Genomic DNA, 21,554 nt, shown 5'->3' with positions numbered 1-21,554 from the left:
TCAGGAAAGAATGTGTTCCTACTTAATATAATTGATTCCACATTCAGAAAAAAACCCCAAAAGACCACTGAATATTGAGTTCAAGAAGTGTTACAAGAATCTGAGGAATCTTGACCAACTTTGCTCAAACAGCAAAAATGAAAGTAGAAAGATGAAATAATATCTTGGGTCAAGCTACTCTTTAACTCTGGGCCTTCAGAACACTATTAAAAATTAACCAAGGAACATACTATTGCTCAAAATATCCTAGAACAAACAAAAGAAATGTTCTTCATCTAAGTAGCCACAGGTTTTTTTCCTAGAACTATCCTAGAAAATTAGAAATTAGCTTAAGGGTCCTGCAGCTGTATCACTTGTACTGACACTTCCCATTAGAACTGTAGCTGACCCATTTCTGAGGGCCTCCACTGATGGAGATTCTCTGAGCAATTCATTCCAATGCCTAATTTTCCTTACAATTAGAAAAATGCTTTTTTCCTTTTCTTAACTTGGGAGTTACTTCTCTCCTATCTGCAGTGAAGAGGAATAGGTTATTCCCTTTGTTCTTGCAACCATATTTGAAATTTTCAGTGTGTTTTGTCATGTTTTGCCTTCTTTGCATTAATCAACAAACTATTCCTTCATTTTTTTGTCATGTTTTTAAGAGTAATCACTGTCAGTCGGTTACATCCTCCTTAAAATGTGGCATCCAACACTTCACCTAAGGTTATGGTTATGAACTCTTTCCAAAACAAAGTAATTAAGGAAAATTCCCTCTTGTGTATTCTAGATAACATTCTCCTTTATGTTTCTAATGTGATATTCATACATATGTGACAATGACTATTGAAGCTTGTGATCTACTGGCTAACCTCACATCTTGCATAGCAAGAGAAACCTATTTGGTTATTTCCCACTGAGTGTTTGCTAAGTTAACTGTTTCTGACCTCACCCCCCAAAGTTAATTGCCAGTAGTGCTAAGATTTTCTCAGTCAGTGATATATGTATTCTAGGGTGAAATTTGTAAGGCCTAGACAATTTGAAAAAATTTAGCTTATCTCAGTTCTTTCCAATCTAATTTTTTCCTATTATGAACTGAATTTCCATTCCTTTTGTCTTCAGTGTTCACTTTTGTGGCTCTCTGATCCTGCAAATAGCTTTTCCTCCTGCTGTGTGGCAAACCAACTCTCTTCTCCTTCTTGCTAATAGTGGTTTCTTACTATTGCACTTAGTGGTTTTCTTAGGAAATTTTCCTGCTTTTACGGCCCCCAACAAAAGTACACAAAATGTTGCACAGATTAGATGAAGGGAAATTTTCATAATATGGGACTTCATAGAGGCACTAGAATTACAAGAGCAGTTGAAGGTAGTTATGACAGTATTGAGAGATTGCACTCAGATGTCCCTATTCTTACAGTCTCAGGGAAAACCTGACCTGATCTGGTTGAAACAAGAAGCAGCACTAAAGAGAATAAAAGAAAACATTTCAGAGGGACCAAGGATCTTGAACACAAAGGTCAAGTATTAAATCTAGGAGAGGGCTGACTGAAGTAGGACACCCTGTTTGTAAAATTGACTGGTATCATGTGTTTTGCTTAAAGGAGACTTAATTGCTTCATAATGCCATTATTTAATATTTTAGGGCCACTAATTCACTTTAGTTCATAATGATGTTTTGTATTCCTGTCAGTCCATGAAAAAATCCTGAGTGTTGCTCTCTTCACCCAGGTTTTTCACTCTTTTGAGGTGACAAGGAAACAAGGGGAGAAGAGAGAAGAGACGATTACAGAGTAACAGGTTAAGGACATAGTTTATTCTGCAGTGAGTTCTTATGCCATTGCCCAGTATTCCTTTCTTTTTGTGGTTTTTTTTTGGTATGGTTTTTTTTGGTGGGTTTTTTGTTTGTTTGTTTTGGTTTTTTGTTTGTTTGTTTGTTTTAGGATTGTGTGAGCTATTCAACAATATTTCTGAAATCCTGGCCAAAGTTCTGCAGATCAGCTCCTGTCAGGCTCCTGTGTCTGTCACACATGAGTGAGATCAATCAAATGCCCTATCTGTTCCCAATGAAGTGTAAATGTACGGAGAGATCTGGTTGTTCTCTTGTTCTGGGGCATGAAGCATTTTGAACCTCTGATCTTTCTATAATCCTTCCAGGAAAATTCCTCTTTATTGCTAGAGGTCTTTGCCTCCAGATTCTGTGATGGTCACTCCTGCAAACCTTCCACCATTAATGCATCTTTGATTTTTCCACCTCCATAGCTCTGTGTGTAGGTTGAAGTGAGTTGGGATCTCTATCCAGGAAGTTTGTGTCTGTCAAGAGCCATGCAGTCAGCAGGTAACTTGCAGTGCCACAGGATGGGCTTTCAGGAAAAAAATAAAGACAATGTTTGATAGCCAAATACAATATAGTATTTTAAGGTCTTAAAGTAGTAAATAATCTCCACAAGTCAACATGGATATGCTTTATGACAGCATTTTGTTTCTTTGGAGGTGTTTCACTGCATATTCTGAAGATTCACTTGACTGCTGATAGTCCCACCACTGACTGCATGATGTGCTTAGGGCAGTGAGGCCTAAATCAAAGTAGAGGGTTTTAACTTAGCAGCGTCTGGCTCATTCAGAGGCTTTTCCTCACTTCCTTAGTTCTCCACTTGTACTCCACTCTGCAGAATTTCCCCCAAAGTGAAATATGTGGTTAATAGTTCAGTCTATCAGGATTCAGTGAGAGCCCATGGGCCTATGGCTAAGGGCTTACCTCTACACAGTGGAGGAGTTCTCTCTGTCCATTTTCCAAGCTAACCAGAAGCTGTGTAGCACAGTTTGAAAGATGCTGAGTACAAACTCATAAATTGCCATGATTGGCAGTGTTCATTAGCTCTGACTCAGTGCAGTCAGCTTGGCCTCAGCACTGCTGGTGAGTTTATGTGGCTTCCAGTTGTCTCCAGCCCAGAACAGAACAAACATGCAGCAGGTTGGTGTCATCCCCCACACCGTGCTACGGTAGACTTTGCAGAACATTTAGAGCACCACAGAGCCCTGGAAACAGAGTATTCTGTGAGCAGAGAAGAAGCCTCCTTCAATGGATTTATGTCCCCCTGCCTCAGTTTCCCAGCTATTCCTCAGGTCCCCACGGGCGAGGGGCAGCCCGTACTGTGAGGGTGTGTCAGTGCCAACTGGCAGGGCTGCCCACACCTGCCCATCCCATCAGCTGCTCCCGGGCACAGCTCCCCTTGGCTGCTCTGCCTGCCTCCCTCTCCCTAGGCAGCAATTTCTGTGCAGCTTCGCCGTCCGGCTGCTGGTTTTCATTAAACTTCCAGTAATGAAATTACCTCTTGTGACTTCTCTCCCAATTTTTATGCTGGCTCAAAAGTGGGTTCAGATTTGCTACTGCCCCTGTTCTGCCAGGAAGGGTGTAATAGACGGACAGGCAGAGGTTCAGTTAAAAATAACCACAGCGAACGGGAATCAGACTTGCTCTTTGCGCTTCGGCTGCATTTTTATATTATTTCGATACTGTATTACACAGATCTGATCTGGGAGCATACTGCCTTCCAGCTCTCATTTCCACACTCATCACCAGGGGCTGCCCTCCCTTTGGCAGAGCTTAAAGGCTCAGCAGATTCTTTGTAAGTGGGAGCTGAGAAATGATTCATGTTAAAAGAACCATTTTTAAAAAAAGATTTTTTTTTAATAACCCTGGTATGGTTTTGGGTATAGCCAGGCAAATGATTGAACTGAGGCAGCTGGGGGGATGTGGTGGAGGGGGGAACGGGTCAGAAACAAGGCCCTGTGCTAATCACCAACGTTGAGAACTTCTTATCCCTCAGTGCAGAGCTATTACCAGAGGCAATACCCTGCTCCTTAGTCCCCTTATTTCTGCCCCATTTGTCTCCACAGTTTGGTAACTTATAGGAGCTGGTCCCAGAAGAGACATTGAACAATAAAAAAGTTAATTTGTAAACTGATGGAAATGTGTTTACTAGAAAATTGAAAATTTTGCATGTTCTTGATGTCTTGGTATTCTGTATTTGTGGCATCTCAGCTTTCATGACTGCATGATCTCCCCAGTACCTTGTTGATTATATTCCTTGTTCAGTATGGGAGATGACCAAAATTTTTCACTTTAGATATTCCAAGAGGTGATATAAAGAACAAAAACATTTGATCTCAATAAGATTTAACTGTGTTATGGTCTGTAGCTGAGTCAATTTCTTTAGGTATAAAATAATATGACAAAAAAGTTCAAGGCCACTTTGGCTTGGCTGTGGAAAATGACAAGCATAATGAGGAACATAAGTCCCATTGCCTTCATGTTTGTTTTGTTTTCTTTTATGGAAAGATTTGACTGATGTGACTGGAGCATTTTGCCCTTGGGATTATTGCAAGCTTCTTAATCAAGGAAATCTGAGTAATTTGACTATGTTGCCAACTGCTCTCTGGTCCCCACTCCAGCTGAGACAGGTTATAGACAGGACAAGATTTGAAACGACAATCCTTTCCAAAGCATTGTTTGGTGAAGAAGCAAAGAGCCATTACTGCTTTAAGAGAATCTGTCACCTTGTCCTCTAGAAGAAAGGCAACAACAATCTTTTCCAATAATGCACCCGTTATCTCCCTCCTGGAATTTATCAGGCAAGAAACATATTGATCCAATTTGCAGGTTGCAGCCTGCAGTTCTCTAAACATGTCCAAACCCCTGGCACATGATGATGGCCAGAACTTAGTCTGAATTTAGTTTCCAGACATGTACCTACCCACCCTGCTTTCTCCCTTGTGGACTGCTGTTCTTTTTACAATCCAAGCAACGTGAAGTAGAAGAAAATTCATTTGTTTGAACTCATTAATTTTAACTCAGTTTTTTAGGAAATTCTCTTACAGTGTTCTTCTCCATGGTTTCTCACCAGCTGTGAATTTGGAGCAAAAAATAGTGCATGGAAGTTTTTATATCTAAGCAAAATATGCTTAATTGGAGTTGAAAAAATCTAGAAACTTTTTTTTTCTATTTATTATTTATAAATTGTCATTTCTTAATGGAGACAATATTTTGTTTACATAGAACTGGCACTTCACTTTTAATCTCTGGGCCTATTCTTTAGTATTGCTTTTAAAGATAACAGACACCTTACACTTTTCAGAAAACACTGTTGTAATGATTCACTGTGCTTTACCTGTCATTATCAAACAAAAATGAATGTGAAATCATTCATTTTCTGATCGATTTAGAGCGTGACAGATAAATCTTCCTTGTTTGTTAGAAACCACTTACAGAGGCTACTATGGCAACAAAATTAATGACAAAGAAGGAAGCTGTTAATTAATTGTTCAGACTGAGTAGAATAAGAAAATCCAGAATCTTTGCTGAATCCATGTACTGCCATCCCAATCACTCTTGGTTATTTATTTCAAGAGCTAGTCTGTCTTTTTACTGTACTGGAAAAAGAAAGACTTTTATGATAATAGAATTGAAAGGGCACACGGACTTCATTAGCCTTGCCCCCATGATCCTGTTGGATGTGATCACTGAAGTTTGGGTCGTGCTCACAACGATCCCCTCAGCTGCTGATAATTTGAGGAATAAAGCTGAAAATGCCTTTAGGCTACTAAGGACATAAACAAATAGGAGTAGTCCCTGCATCGAGAGGTTTACAGTTCACAAAGCTGATACATGCCAAGCAAAAAGTAATACGTTGGAATGCTGGCAAAAAGGGTGTTTCCAATTGCTTTTTGAAATAATCCTGGGATGCTACCAGAGAAATTATGTTGATGTGTGTTAGTAGGCATGAGATGAGGAATACTTGATCTCCTCTGGAAGAGAGGAGGAACTCTTGGGATGCCTGTAGGCAGTTAAGTATATGAACTAGAGCAGTTTCCTTACTATTAAAGTTTGCATATTATGCTCTGTAAAGCAGGAATGATATGTTTTGTACAACAGGAGGATCAACCAACAAACTGATTTGAGGCGCTTAACTCATGGAGAGACTGATCCGTTTTTCTTTCTGGAACAAATTACAGTTTGAGAAAATAAGTACATCTCTACAGAGAGTTCAGAGCATGAAAAGTTTAGGCACTGTCCGTACTTACTTAACTGAAAGAGCTGGTCATATGGTGGAAATGCAGATGGCCAGAACCTTGTTAGGTCTATTGCCAAAACTCTGCTTTTCGAGAAAATTTTGATAGATGGATAAGGTGTTTGCTGTTCGGAGTGGCATGAGGAGATACCATGTGGCAACAGGATGCTTCTTCCTTCCTTCCTGTTTGGCATTGTTGACTTTCTTTTCAGCTTCCCAGACACATGACAATTGACCTTCTAAAGTATCACATCTATGGAATTAGAAGCTTATGAAATATGAACTGGAGAACCACAGAGTACCCACGTTGAATTCCACAATGAAATTCCTTCAGCAGATGATTCTTTTACACAAAGGCAACAATTTTGCCTCCAAATAAATTAGGAACAAGCTTTTTAAGCTGTGACAGGAATCAAAAGTAGTGATTGAACAACTGAGAAGCATTTGCTTTTCTGTAATATTCCTTCAATAAAGCGCTAAAACCAGATTACTGAAACAAAAGAATAAACCTAAATGCTGCTTCCAGCAGTATATTACATTTTTCTCCTGGTGGAACCCATGGGGTTGTTACTCTAAGGGCTCTTTCCCCACTAGGTTACATAATTTCTCTATTAGATCAAAAGGTCACACGATAAAACAGAAGTGCTGTGAGTTAGCATTTCCAAAAAAAAGGTGCTGGTGGCTGCTCACAAGCAGTGCAGAAGTGTGCTCCATAGAAACAGGTAGGTTTGCAACACTGTGAACCTTGTCTTCTTCTCATAGCCATGTATTTGTACACATATATATACACATACATACGTTTGTGTGTAGGAGGGTTACCTACTGTGCAGGACATGATTGTGGTTTTCTTGCTCAAAAGTCTAATTTGTGTCACCTGGCTAAGAGGGCTTTGTGGATACATGTGATGATGGCTGTAAGCAATGTCTGATGAGAGGAGATATTCCCTTACTTGAAAGTAGCCATTAGAATATTTCTTCCCTTCTCTTATTCTAGTGTTTACAAATCTTAGCTGATTCTCTGCTAGCCAAGGAGGGGAAGAGGAAAAAGCCTCAATGCAAATAGCAGCAAGGGGATTCTTTTACAGTCATAATAAAGATATCAAAGGCCATCCTGTTTTCCAGGCGCTCTTCTGTTTCTGCCACCTACGATATCTACACCAAACATGGTGCCATCAGTCAGCTACGGTGTGGTGGATTCATGAATATTTACCAATTTGCAAATTATGCGTGGAGAGCTCTTAGCATAGCTGTTTCTTTGTCTTTCTGCTTTTCTTCCTTCACTAATGATTTAAAATGTTTACATGCCTAGCATCAGAGGCTGTATTCTATGCTTGCCGTTTGCCTTTGTACACCAATTAGGTCTTTGTAATTTAAATAATGTTTTATTTGTTGATTTGGAAGCATCCTTGTTGGTAGAATGAGGTTTTCTTCATCCTGCAACTGTTCTTTGATATAATGATTTATTAAGGTACTAGGAGAAATATTGATCCTGCTAATAGCTTCTGCTTTGCCACAGAATGCCTTACATTTTACTCGCTGAAAGGGCCATATTCCTTTCCTCTTCATCTGATTGACCATAAATGCCTTGGCCTTTCCCCAGCAATTATCAAAGCAGTGGGTAAAAGTCAAGTATTTATAGACTAATTAGAGAATTCAGCATGTCCAAATGTGTACTTTACATAGCACAAAGAGTTAGAGGACAGCACTTTGAAATTAGGGAGTGGGTTCATGCTGCTCAAAAAGGAATTAGCAAATTCAGAGGAGTTATGTATCTATTATCGATTAGGACAATCTTTCTGGGAATTGCTATGTGGAATTATGTGCTGGGCCTGTGATTTATTAATGGCATTTATGCTTACATTACATTGGTATTTTCACTATATTCTCTGTCATCTATTCTAACCTCCTCTTTCTTGAGAAAGCTTTCTAAGGTTAATGCCTGCAAGGTGGAGGGGAAGGCATCAATTTTATAATCCATCTGGAGCTGAATCCTTTTGTAGTTTTTGTTGACCACCTAGGAGATGCATTATTTCTGTGGTAACTACAAATGCTGAAAGGGAATAGGGAACAGCTCCATGGAAAATATGGGACAAGGCTTTTAAGGATTCAGCAAAATGAGGCCAAAAGGAGGTGGAGGTGACCTGGTCAACTGTGGATTAGTGTCTCCATTAGGTTGCTTAAGGTTGTGGATACAGCCTTATGAAAAATAGTTTCCTGTATTTAATCTTATTGGGGCATTCTGTTTTATCCCATTTTGCCCTGTTGGGTCATCTGTAGACTTGTGTTGCAAACTTATAATAGTTAGTGAATACATATTGATAGAGACATGTTAATTTTTATGCTTCACAGTTAGAGCTACTTTCTGGCTATTTCAGGATCACAAAGACTTTGCCTGTGGGGGAACACTATGAAAAATCTCTTTTTTTTGTAGTCCTTTAAAAAATTTCTTTCAGTGAAGACTGCTGAAAACAAACACAAAACAAATTTTGCTGCTGTTCATAAATGTCACTTGCTCCTGTGCAATTACATACTCCTGAAACTCCAGCCGGAAAACACAGAGTAGAAGAGTATTTTTGCCTTGTGTTAAGATCTGTATCTTGAAATATGCATTTATTAGTCTGTTCAAGGTTTGTTTTTAGTTAACATTTTTGTGTTTTATTTTGCTAAGTGTGAGCACTGTTGCTAGTGAAGCTGTCACATAGATGAGAGGACTTTTGTCACCTACATGAGAGCTAGTCACCCTGCATAGCCAGTGGAGACAAACAGGCATTTCTAGGACAAGAATCATCTCAGCTTTAAATAGAGAGGCAAAATAAATCAGATTCATCACACCCTGGAAGTGTTTCTCTCTGGTAACGGTGATGGGAGCTGTGAGTGACTAGCTCAGAGGGAGGTGTCCACAGATCACTGAGATGAACCCATACTGCTGTGGTATGTGGGATGAGTTACCCCTGTGAGTCCCCAAAGGAAGGAATATATTGCTGAGAAAGTCTGGATAGCATACTCAAACTCAATCCAAATTTGTTAGATTATCTAAATTAGCTGAGGCCTATCCTGCAGGTCCAGGCAGGTTGCTGCTGGTCTGGATCTAATTTGCGTGTAGGAGGTGGGTCTTGTTTAGGTGTAGATGTGTACAGCTCCATTGTGCCAGCAGAGCTCTGCTGACTGCACCAGCACAGGATCTGATCAGCAGAAAGGTGGTTCTGCACCTGAGTTACAGCAGCAGTCAACGGGGTGAGATTTTATCTCCCTTTAAGCAGGATAATGTGATCTGTGGCTGGGCCTTGTTCCAGCCACAGTAAATGGCTGGACAAGGGGAAGGGAGATCCCCTTTGCAATAAGTGTTAGGGGATAGGTTGTATCCAGGTGCTGTGTTTAAATCACTGTGGCCCATATGAAGGGAATGGAAAGGATCCCAGCCCATGACTGGCATTGTCAATAGACGCCCTTAAGTAATTTCTCTACAGCAACATATCTTCATCTCTGAATGTTAATTAATAATTGATCTTGTTATGTATGTAGAGGACTCCCTATAATTCAATTCTCTATATTTATGTCTCATAAATGACTCTGCCTTGTCAGATTTTATGGTGAAATAGTAGATCCAAAAATTAACATAATGTAACAACCAAATCGCATATATAGCCTTGATCTGCAAACTCTTTTGCCCATGAATAATTTTAGTTATTACAACTGAACTCACTGGGACTTATATATGCTTTTGCAGGATGAGAGCCACAATGTTTATTAAATTAATTTCTTTCATACACTACATGTGTTCAAATGAAACTAATTTATCTGTCATGTATCTAGGCATTTTTCAGCATATATTATGTAATTAATTTTTTAAAGTGTGGTTCTAGTGAATCAGAGGCCTAGCTAATATCTCCAGTAGATAGTTAAAACTGAAATCTGAGCTCATGTCATGAAAGAGAATATTATTTTGTACATGTGTATTTCTTGATATATATTGTACTGTTTAATAGATGTTATTATGTATGTATGCTGTTATAAATATCTGTGTGTAGCTGGGCATATACAGGTAGACATGCATGCATAGATGCATGTAAGACTTGCTGTCTCCATACATATATCTAAATTTATATTTAAATAGCTATGCAGATTCTGTATGTTTGAAAATACAGACAGGTTTTTTTGCTTACTGAATATATGCACACCCAGGTATACTCATGCTTGTCTGACTCACTCCCATCTATCTTTGCTTTCAAATAAACAATCTTTTTCTATTTCTGGAGTTCAAAATAAGTGCTCCCCTTGTGAAGACCAGTGGCTTTCTAACTCTGTGAAGAAGGGAACTCATAAGATTCAGTTCTAATGCTCATCCAGAGCTTCAGTGTGGACAAATGTCATCTGCTTTGTGTCAGTGTGTTGTGAAGCTGAAGAAATGTTGCACTTTATAATGACACTGTGCTTATATATTGCTTTGCTGAGAAGAGGCAATGAAAGGAAGGAAAGAACCTTGCCCGTAGGCTGTCAATTAAAAAAATATGAAATAAAACGGTATCCAATGTTTTTATATTTAAATACAACAATAAGGAAAGTTTAAATTGAAGAATAAGGAAATATACTGAGCTTGTTCTAAGACTGTTGCTTAATGATATACAAATAATCACTCGGATTGCAGTGTTAGAAATGAGTGTGGTTTATGATCTAATGTCTAAAGATCATTAACCAACATCTGCTAGTTTCTGGAAACAGTGCTGAAAAAAGCCCCAAATATAAACTCCTTCAGTTAAATTGCCCTTTTTATATGCTGTAAGTAATGGGGAGAGAACCGTAGGGAAGTCTGGAGGTGCTGCTCACATTCGGGTAAAATGAGTTTATTCTCTGCCATTCAGAATTGACATGGAAAGATTACTTTGTTTCCCTTGTAAGAGAAAAAATGGTTGTTTTTCTTTGCTTACTTCTTTTATTTTAAATGGACTCAGGCAGCCATGAAGGCTTTTAGACAGGACATTTGGCCCATGGGGCTGGCAGCACTGACTTTATTACATTGCTTACTGACCTTAATGCCTGATAGTGCAGATCTCAGTTAGGGTGCTCAGCATTCCCTTGTGGAGCTGCTTTCCCACAGCTGTGCTCACATGGTGGTGCTCCTCAACACACAAGATGCCCTGCTCACTTTAGTGCTAAGTACTGCTGGGTGCCGATAAAGCTGTCCAGGAGTGGCCCTTCAGGGGGATATTCTGAGTGTGAGATGTGCTGCTGTGTGGGCATTCCTCCCATCATGTACCTCGTTGTCCTGTTTGGGTAGTGTAGGTGGAGGAGTTTAGATAAGTCAGATGAGTGACAAACGCTGCTCGTAATATATAAAGCTCATAATATATTAACATCCTATCTTCCAAACTCCTGCTCATAAGGTATCTTCATATTCAGAGGCTTTTCCAATGAACTTGTCAGGCTGTGTGTAAGAGGAAGCATTTTTAAGATTGGTTCCCTTAAAAAAATGAGATAAAAGTGCATCAGTGCACTTTAGAGATGAAATTTTCAGAACGAAAGCATCCTGTTGAGCTCTGTTTTGCCATTGTTGGCTGATATGTTCCTTCTTTTGTGTGAAATGCATACCAACATCTCTGCCTGAGGCCTTTTATTTTGGGGTTGATCTGAATTTAAGGTCAGCCACTTAAAAATGAGATTAAACAAAGGTGATGAAATTATCCTAAGTGAGGCTTTTCAATTACCTTTATTTTTTAAAAGGAAACTACCTGGAAGGTAGCACTTATATTGTTACAGTGGCAAATAAGTATCATTATGGAAAATTCAGCAAACAAATGTCTACAGGCAAGTGTCTACAGACACAAAATGGTCTGTGCACAGCATCACCCCCCTGAAAGCAGTTTGGATAGCTGGTTCCTCCGTGAAACAGAGAAATGCTTTGGCTTTTCTTTACTGGGGAAAGGAGCATACTTTGGGCTGGTAACACAGCAGCCAATGCACACCTGATTCTCACTGTAACTTTCCCTAATGAGGTTTATTTATGTCCCAGCTCTCTGCATGATCACCAGTCATTAAATACTGTCACTCAGGAGTATTTGTGCTTAGGGTTTTTGCAGAGATGATGGTAACATGTAAACAGGAGTTAGTGGAGCTGAGCAGCATTTGGTTGCATTTTTCAGTTCAGTGTTTTGACATATGGTCTCTTGTAGGGGGTTTTATTTTGGTCTACTCCAGTTCTATAAAACAAGGCCAAAAAATTACTGTCCACAAAACAGACTTAACCCAGGCATTAATTTATTGGTGTTTGGGAGCTCCTTGCAATGACACTGGAGGATGATGAAAACAGTCTAAACTGTACCAGTATATATTTAAAAGAGAAACTCATTTTGAAACTTTTATTGAAAGTTTAAAAGGAAGAGTATAGAAAAAAACTCCTATGTTTTAGTTTTATTAAGCTAAACTTGAAATATATCAGCCTTCTGAGGATTATGCTTCCCTTTGGATATAACAGATGTTCCTGTGTATATCAGGCTGGACTCAGGTGTCATTTTCTCTTAGGCAACTGAGAAATACACTTTCTCTTCCCTGTGATTCAGGGTCCTGCATTCCAAGGAGAAAAAGGGTTTAAGAAAGAGAAATGACAGTTCCTTTAAGTTTATATCAACATTATCACACAACTGAAAAGGTCAGAAAATTTGAGATTGTCTGTAATGATACAGACTGTAATGCTGACTCAGGTGAGCTAACGAGCCTATAGAAGGCAGTGGATTTGTGCTGACATAGCATAAAGAGCCTGCGAGCTATATATTTAGCCACTCCAATTAATACTCTAAAATTTCATTTTTATGTACCTTTGGACATGTACTGCTGGGGAAGTGTCAAGTTGAGAATGGAGAGAGTCTGGATTCATCCCGGTGATTTGAAAAGAAGGATGGGAGCTGAGCTTCTCTGCTTGGCTGCTTTAGGTGGACAGGCAGGGACCACTAGACATGCCCAGACCACGTACCTGGACCAGCCTTTGTCTTCATAAATTTCTTGTTCTTCCAGAAGAGTTGCCTTTTTAATTGGTCATTGTCCTGCTACCTGAACAGGATCAGATGAATTTCTCTGTTAGGGAAGCACAGAACTATGTGCTATGAATTCTAATGTGGAAAACTCAGTGTGCAGGAACCAAAGAAAAAGAAGTGCTAAATTAAAAAAGCTTCTAACCTGATATAAATAATCTTTGTTGCCTGTCACTGCACCATATCATGGATCAAAGTTGTTTTTTTCTAACAAACATTTGGGTAAGCTGCTTAGAATATGTAGATGACATTGGAAATCACTCCTGAGTGGTTTGTTGAGTTGTTTTTTTTCCTTCTTTCTGAGGTTCTTATTTAAATCCACTTATAAGTTACTAATGTCATAAGCAAAATATTTCATTATTATATTAAAGGAAGAAAAGTGTCCTTGGCCTGTGATCACATTGACCAAGATTTTATGGTGGAATTTTAAGTCCCCTAACCATAGGGATTTGTAATTTGAAATATAGATGCAACCTTGGAATGAACAGTTTCATCTTTGTTGGCTGTGATAAATATGAGCCATAAAGTAAACCTGTACTCTGAACCAGATTGGATCAAGCATCGTTGCTGAAGCTCCTTTGCCATTTTCTATGTTTCTCTTCCAAGCATCTGGTTCTACACATCACAGTTCTCCATTTCAAGGTTGTATTTTTTTCTGAGGCTGAGGTTAAGGAATTGTCACATCCCAAGGGGAATCTTTGTTTTATTTTTTAATCTATCTTGCTGTAGCTTTATTTCTACAGCAAGTGGTTTCGGTAATCCATACTGATGAGTTGTCTGCTCTCCAGGTAGGGTGACAGGTAGATTTATGAACCAGGAGAAGATAATCTGCTTCCACAAGGGGTCACTGGTAGCAGTGCACACAGCAACTAGTTTCTGCCATCCTTCTGTAAAGAGCAAGTTTAGACAAGCCTCTCATCAAACAGAATAAAAAAGGAAAGGGAGTTCTTACTCTTCAGTAGTACACTCTATGTACTTTATAAAGAAAAGAGGCAAGATAGTTAAATGAGAATGCTTTTAAGAATTGCTTTCCTTTCAGTAGTCAGGTAGCCAGGTGTCAGAAGTCATTTGTGCCCTCCCCATCTGAGACAGGACTTCACCATTCCCTGCTGGTAGGGAGTGCTTGGCTGATGTTGCTTCAGAGTCTGAGTTCTAAAGGCCATGAGGATTACTGGAGCTACAGAGAGTGTAACAGGAAATTGTTAATTCATCCATAGAGTCTGTACGGGTAATTAAAACAATTCTCCTGAAATCCATATGCCTGCTTGCCACAGGGTATAATTTTAGGACACTGCTCTCTTTGTTTCTTTGTGTGCAGTCAGCAAAGGTTCCTGGTGTTAGGGGACAAATATCCTTTTTAATTTTTCAGTCTGCCTGAAAATCACCTTTGGAGAGAGGCAAGCCCATTAACAGGAATTAATGGAGCTCTTTCTGTAGGCAGGGTTCTGCCCAGAGTGCTGCTGCTTGTAAAAATCAGGACATTTCATAAGCATGTTATTTCAGTGTTCCTAAAGCTTTATTTCAATTTGATTGTCTCATGGTGCATGTAGCTCTCCAGCACACTGAAAAATACCAAGCATTTTTTGTCTTGTTTTGGCATCCTGTCTGTGTGCAGCTCCCAGTCCCCCAAGGATAAACAGAGGAAAGCTTTGTTCTGCTATCTGGTGATAATTTTTTAAAGGTCAATGTTGTCATCCATTTTACAGGAAATCTTACCTGTCAACGGCTGCCCAAAATGACTAAAAGACATTTCTTTGCATTTCACCTTCAACGGGGGGTTTCCATGTGAAGCATTGGCTAAGCCTTTTTGCATTCAGATATGCTATGTATTAATTTATTTTTTTAAACAATGTTCTGCCTTTATAGGCATTATCTCTCTCTTGTTCCTTGCCTTCCATTCACACCAGTTCCAAAATTCCTGGAATATAGAGCACAGATTCCCAACACAATGCTTTAATTGCTGATATGGTGAGGTATTTTTTCCTTCTCTTTTCTTTTTCCTGGAAGAAGAACAAATTTAGTATTCACGCAAGGTGAAGAGACTGTAACTCCCAACAGCACAGTTTTATCTCTTAGCATTTAGAGATGACTTTTAGAGCTGCTCATTGCAAGGAATAAGTTTCTCCTCAGAGAAAATCCTCACTGCCATCGGTTTTGACATGTATCTGTGATGTTCCAGAAGGACTCTGTCTGCTTCTGCATTCCCATCCAGCGCTGCCCAGTGAAGGGAACAATCTCCCACTGCCTGACATCAGGGCAGCTGCCCAGTCCTCTTAGCCAGCTGGGAGCTGCATTCACCTCTCCATTTGTTAGAAACAGATGTTTTCCTCAGAGGAAAGGACAAAGAGGTGGGAAAACACACCAGCTGTTTTCCATTGTGGAAAGATCTGTTTAATCCAGGGCAGAATTTCTGATCACAACCCATGAGTGTTTGTCCTAGGAACTACAGCCCGTTTGTACTGGAGTGCCCACCACTCACCTGAGGTGTGCTATGGCAGCTGCCAGGCTGCAGGCTTCAACAAAAGGTTCTTTGCAAAAACCTTGAACAGTTGAAATCAGTAACTTCACCCCAGTGCAGATTCCTTTGGTTTTCTTCTAATTAGTTTTTGTGGGACATGAATATTGCTTTTTGCTCAGCTCTAATCATATACTAGGGTTTGGGCAAGAAGGAGTAATAAATAAGAAACATTTTAATTTGGATTAAATAAACATTTATCTCCTTGAACTGGTCAGAGAGAAATTAATTGTTTTATTCCTCTGATCTAGTAATTACATGTACAGGCAAGCCCATGTAAGCTTTGTCAGTATGCTCTATCATTAAAGAATGGATTACATTGGAATTAAATTACTGTATTTCCATCAAAGGTCTCCGTGGGTCAGGATGGTTGGCAAGATTTATAGGCTAAAAAGGAGGAAGCCAATGGATATTGGTGATTTAGAAATATCATGTTGTGCTGGGGAAGTTATCATTTCCTGAGAGTCTGGATTGCTCTTTTTCTCATTGTTGCCATCTTTTTGCACCCTTGCACTGCCTGGACATTAGTTCTAAATTCCTGTAGGTTTTTTTTTAACCACCAGGAAACATAGAGTCAATTGCATGTTTTCCAAGTTCCAGCCTCACAGGGAAAGCCAAGGGTTCATGATGACAATGCCTCATTTTCTGGGATGAGATCTTTTCGTGGTCCTGTTCGGTCTACAATGGGGCTTTGTGTTTGCTGGCAGTGAATACACACACAATTTCTTTCTCCCTGTGTAAGTATAATAACTGTTTTCCGCCTCTTCCTCTGGCTACATAGAAAAGCAGATGAGAGTGGAAAAGTGAGAAAAAACTTGCCAAAAAATTGTTTCTTGAAGGTGAGATTCACAGGCAGAAAAGACAGTAGATGTCACTTTTGGGTCAGCAGAACAGTGATTTAAGAAAGAGGGAACAACTCTATTATTTTAAAAAGTGACAGATAATTTTAGGCATCCAGGTTTTTTCCACCCTATCATAAATGATCTTTTCTCACATTTTGATTTAATAATTAGAAAATATGTGTAACTATGGTGCAGCCTGAAAAGCTTCAGTAAACGCAGAGAATTGCAGGTGTCAGGTTATCTTCTCCATTTTTCCATGTACAAAAAGCTTATCTGCACAAAAGAGAAAAAAATGCAGAGACATGAAATGTAAATGGTCACTTAACAAAAATTAAATACCTAAATACCTACATTTATGCTGATTTCTAATAAACCCTCTGTTCGGGCAGCCTGCAAAGAAAAAGCAGGAAATCATAAGCACTATTTGAGACTTGCTTCTCTAAGCCATATTAGTTGCATTATTACCATAATTAACACATTCTCTAATCGAACCAAATACACCAGAGATTGCTCCACATTCTGGGCTTTGGGACAAATTACTCCTCTGTATGAAAGCCAGAGAAATGCAGAGTTTTTTCTGTCAGTCTCGGGAGTGTCAGCATTCCCAGCGATGGTCAAGGAGCGTTTGCAGGGCTGGATCAGAGCCAGGGTTTTACGAGAGGAGCTGCACATCCCTCCCTCGGCGTGGTCCTGACCTGTTCTGCCGCACAGCGGTGCAGGAGATGCAGAGCTGGTTTCTGTGTCAGCAGTGCACATTCACCAGTCACCTGAGGCGACACAGTAATAATGAAAACACGTGCACCAAGCAAGCAAGTGAATTTTACTTGGCCAAAACTCAACAGATCTTTCAGAGGGCCCACCAGTATCTCCTTGCCCGTGTGCAATTTGCCCTTGAGACTCTCCGATTTTCCAACCGGGCCGTTGTGTGCGGAAAATCTCAGTAAGACTTTGGTGACTTGTACAGCTTCATCAAGTTTCATTGAATAGCTATTTACAGAGAGAGTGAATGAGTGAATAGCTGCCAGACAATTTGTAATGTGTGTTGCTGAAAAGCAGAAGATAAGACGGCATTTCCTATCATAATCTACTAGCTCAGACATGTTTAATCTTGCCATGTTTTTTTCCTGGAGAATGAAGAACTTTGTAGGAGACGATGGAGAGGTGGCAGAGAACACTGTTCTGACCTTGAATCTGCAACTGTATATTTATTTGAACTTATATTCTTTGAATGCTGTTATTCCATGTGAGTGGTTGCTGTGACAGGAAAGGGGGAGGCAGAAAGCTGCATGACTGGGAATGAGCCATGAAAGGTTCTCTGTTATTATGTTGTCCACATCTTTGGGAATCCTGCTGGTGGGAAATTTTTCTGAATTGCAGATGTCTGCTTCCCCAGGCTAAGCCCCACACAACTGTCTGGAGAGGGGAAAAGGAAGAGACTCTTGTTGGAACACAGGAAATGACACAAAATTTGGGTGTCCTTGAGTTCTAAACTGGCTATAAAACTAGCTGAGAGAAAGGATGAAGGAAGTCAGAAAGGAATTAAGAAATTTCCCATTAGGTTTCATTGCAAAGGTTTTTATATTCTGTTTCAAATTATCTTGTCAATATCAATATGTTCTTCACAGTGTCATTATGTAATATACACAGTCACAAAATCACAGATTCTGGTGGAGGCTGGAAGCACCTCTGAGATCATGTAGTCCCTGTTAGAGCCCCTCTCCTCTAACAGTGCTCAAAACCAGGTTTTGAAAATCTCCAGGGATTAAGACTGTGACATCTCTGAGCTACCTGACACCAGTGTTCAATGACCCATATAGTTCAAAGGCAGTGTTTTTTGGGTTTTGGGGTTTTTTTCCAGGCAGAATTTCCTGTGTTTCAGTCTATGCCCTTTGCTTCTTATCTTATTTCTGGGTGCCACTAAGAAGAGTCTGACACTGTTTTCTTTACCTACCTCAGATATTTATACACATGGATATAAGATCCCCTTGAGCCTGCCCTTCTCTAGACTGAAGAGTTCCAGCTCTCCTCACAAGCTAGGTGCTCTATTCCTTCATCATCTTTCTGGCCTTTTTCTGGAAACACTCCAGCAAATGCATGTCTCTGGGGAGCCCAGAACTGGGCATGGTCAAATGCACAAAAGACAAAACAGTTGAATGCTTCAGACTTACCTATCTAAAGCATTTTTTAATCTTTTCATCTTAATTCTGTATGAGGGGGGTTTACATTTGTGTATTTGGCCTGGTGTGGAGAGAAAGTATGTCTTGAGGGTATTGTCCAATGCTGCAGTAAAGCAGAGACAGCCTCAAAATTAGTTTTAATGTCCCATTGAATTCTGAAACTCTCCAAGAGTGATGATTCCACAGCCCTTCTAGGCCCTTATGCCAGTGCTGCATCACTCTCATTAGAGAGAAAATTTTCTGTGTTTCCAGCTGCAAATCCTTCAGTACAGCTTGTGATTTCTTGCTTTTATATTTTCACTGTGGGCTCCAAGAAGGTGTGGCTCCACCCTTGCTGTAACCCAGCTCCTTTAGCCTCTCCTTATGTGCCAAGTTCTTCACCTCTTGCTGTCATAGTCGATTTCTACTGTACTCACTGACAATATCTTTCTTGCCCTTTGAGCCTCAAAGCTGGACACATCATCCCAGATGTGGCCTCATGAGGGCTGAATAGAGGGGAACAACCACTTTCTTTGGTCGTAAAGCTGACCCACTTAATGCTTGACCACATAATGTGTGTTGGCACAGACTGTGTCCTCCAATAATTGTTGCTTGAAATTTGGTTTTTAGTATGCTGCCTTAATTTAGGTCTCTCTAAAATAGTTCTCAAAACTCTCAGCTGATAAATAAAAGTTATCTGCAACTTTCACTGTCATGCAGTCCTCCCCACACACATGCATTTTTCTTCTGTCATCTATTTATGAAATGTCATAAGACAAGAGGTAATCCCAAAGGAACAATTTTTGTATTTTTCCAAGATGGAAACTATCAATTAAACATTATTCCCTTTTTCCTGTATCCTGCCCATTTTTCATCTATGACATTATCCTTCATTCATTCATGGCTGATTAGTTCCTGTATTAGCTTCTTATGTAACAACCCATCAGAGACCTGTTGGAGGTTGTTTACTGCATTACTGTGAGATGTCAGCCATAGAAAAGGAAAAGAAGCTGGTAGATGCTGCACAAACAAAGAAAAATTTGTAACCATCTGAAACAGCTCAATTTTTGGATTAAATGTTGTGGGTCAGCTTAATCAGTTCCTAGTTACTTTGGGAAGAGTCTTCATGGAGTGTTTCTCTAAGTTTCTGATGTTGCACATGTCCTGTCTTGTAAAATTAGCATTAACAAAAGGACATCACAGACAACCACTAGAGCCCAGCTCAAGCATATCTGTTGGCAAAATTTTTTTTTGGCCAGAAGGTATTCCTAGGGACAGGTTGAGAGGCTACAACAAAGCAGTGTTTTACAGAGACTTTCTCACCAATGTGGCAGAGTCTCAAGAGACTACAAAGTTGGCAGGTGATGAGTAGAAGCAGGAGCTGTGGACTGTTCAGGTGTGAGAGTTGACCTTTGGAAGCTGAATAGAATGAGCAATGCAGTGGAAGAGTCCTTGAAAGTGAAGGCCAGTTGATTGTTTGATATGAAAAGGAAAAGGAGCCAGCAAGATGAGTGAAAAGAAAGCCAGGCTGGGGAATGATCTTTGCAGCAGCATTGTGGATCAATACACCATCAGGGCATGAATGAGTTTGTCAGTGTCCACAAAAAGGATGTTGGAGTAATTGAGACATGAGGTGATGAATGCCTAGATAAGGATTTAACAGCAGGACTGGGAGTGAGGGATGCCTCTGAGATATGTTAATTGGAAGGAATCTGCAAACGCTTTGGTTCCTCCACACAGCAGGCAGGGCTCTGAGTGCAGTACTGCCCTGGTGGGAATCAGCCTGAAGAACTTTCCCTCCAGACAGCTCAGCAGCTAGAAGCAGCAAAGGAAGGTTTGGTGACATGGGCTTTGGTGCGGGCTGGCTGTACTCAAATGGGCTCTTATGAGTTCAGTTGTGGCCGCTACTGGATTCCTCTACTCTTTTGCTCCCTTGCTCCACCCCTGTTGCAGGTGTAAGCTTTTAAGCGCTGAGAAATTGTTCCTTTCTTTTTTTTTTTTTTTTCTCTGAGTTCTTTGACCCCTTGAGTACTTGAAGTTTCCAATTCCTAGGGTTTGGTGGCTTCTCAGATTTCATTGTTTCCTGCACATCCCCTTTCTTCCTCATGATACTAAAGTCACTAGCATGACACTGGTAAAAACTTCTTCCAGAATGTTTTCAAATCCTGGAGGACAGAATTTGGCCAGTTGAATAACTGTATGCAGGAAGTTAAGAAGCAAAGCCCAGACAACCTCATCTCCCCAAGGCAAACAAAAAATATCAACCAAAAACATTGCCTAAGGTGGAAAAACTGATCTCAGTCCTGCAGGATGTTAGTCTGGGAGGCGGCAGGGGGGAGGAAGCACAATGTAACATAGACACTATTTCCCAGTAGCTGTAATTTAGCTTCAAGTCTTCTTTCCAAGTCACTTATCTCATTAAAATCTGTCGCATGGCCTTTCCCAAGGCCCATTTGGGGCATTTTCATGTGAGCAGCACGGTGCTTTGGGGGAGGCACCAGCCTGCCCACATTGGAGCGGGAGCTCTGCAAATGACTTGAAGTCGTTTGGCTTCAAGTTGCACAGGGCTGAGCTTTACCCACCATGCCAGCTGAAATCATGATCCTCCTCTAAAAGGCAAATGCTGCCTCTCCTAGGGGACAACAAAAGATCCTGAATACGGCCTCAAGGTTAATACTTGTTTTTGTTTACAGTGGTGTAGGAATTATTTTATGTTCTGCACATATGTGACGCACCTGCTAAACTTGAGGATTCTTACTAAGGTAGAAACTTGAGACATATGAGTAAGACAATCGATTACTCATAGGGAAAATCAGAGTTTAGAAATTCTTTGTGACATCTGCCATGCATTGTTTTTCAAAGAAGTCTGAAAACTTTGAATTAACCTTGGTACTCTAACTGCAGTTTCTAGGGAGATGCAATAAAGCTTGTGCTCTAATATCTGCTGGAATGAGCAAGTGGAAAAAAAGTCAG

General features: G+C 40.1%; 1 protein-coding gene across 7 annotated transcripts in view; it reads left to right on the top strand.

The window, feature by feature from the left end:
- Positions 1-21,554, top strand: part of ENOX1 (ecto-NOX disulfide-thiol exchanger 1) — a 357,261-nt gene that overhangs the window by 119,080 nt on the left and 216,627 nt on the right. Inside the window, exon 1 of one of the 7 annotated variants that reach the window (XM_064714418.1) lies at positions 1,782-1,800. The exons of the other annotated variants lie outside the window; for them this stretch is intronic. The gene's annotated coding sequence lies outside the window, so the exon portion shown is untranslated. Of the gene's footprint in view, positions 1-1,781; positions 1,801-21,554 lie in introns of those variants that run through there. 7 annotated transcript variants of the gene reach the window in all.

Source organism: Zonotrichia leucophrys, chromosome 1 (assembly GCF_028769735.1).
Source record: "Zonotrichia leucophrys gambelii isolate GWCS_2022_RI chromosome 1, RI_Zleu_2.0, whole genome shotgun sequence".
Taxonomy (NCBI): Eukaryota; Metazoa; Chordata; class Aves; order Passeriformes; family Passerellidae; genus Zonotrichia; species Zonotrichia leucophrys.
This window is presented reverse-complemented; position numbering and strand designations above follow the sequence as displayed.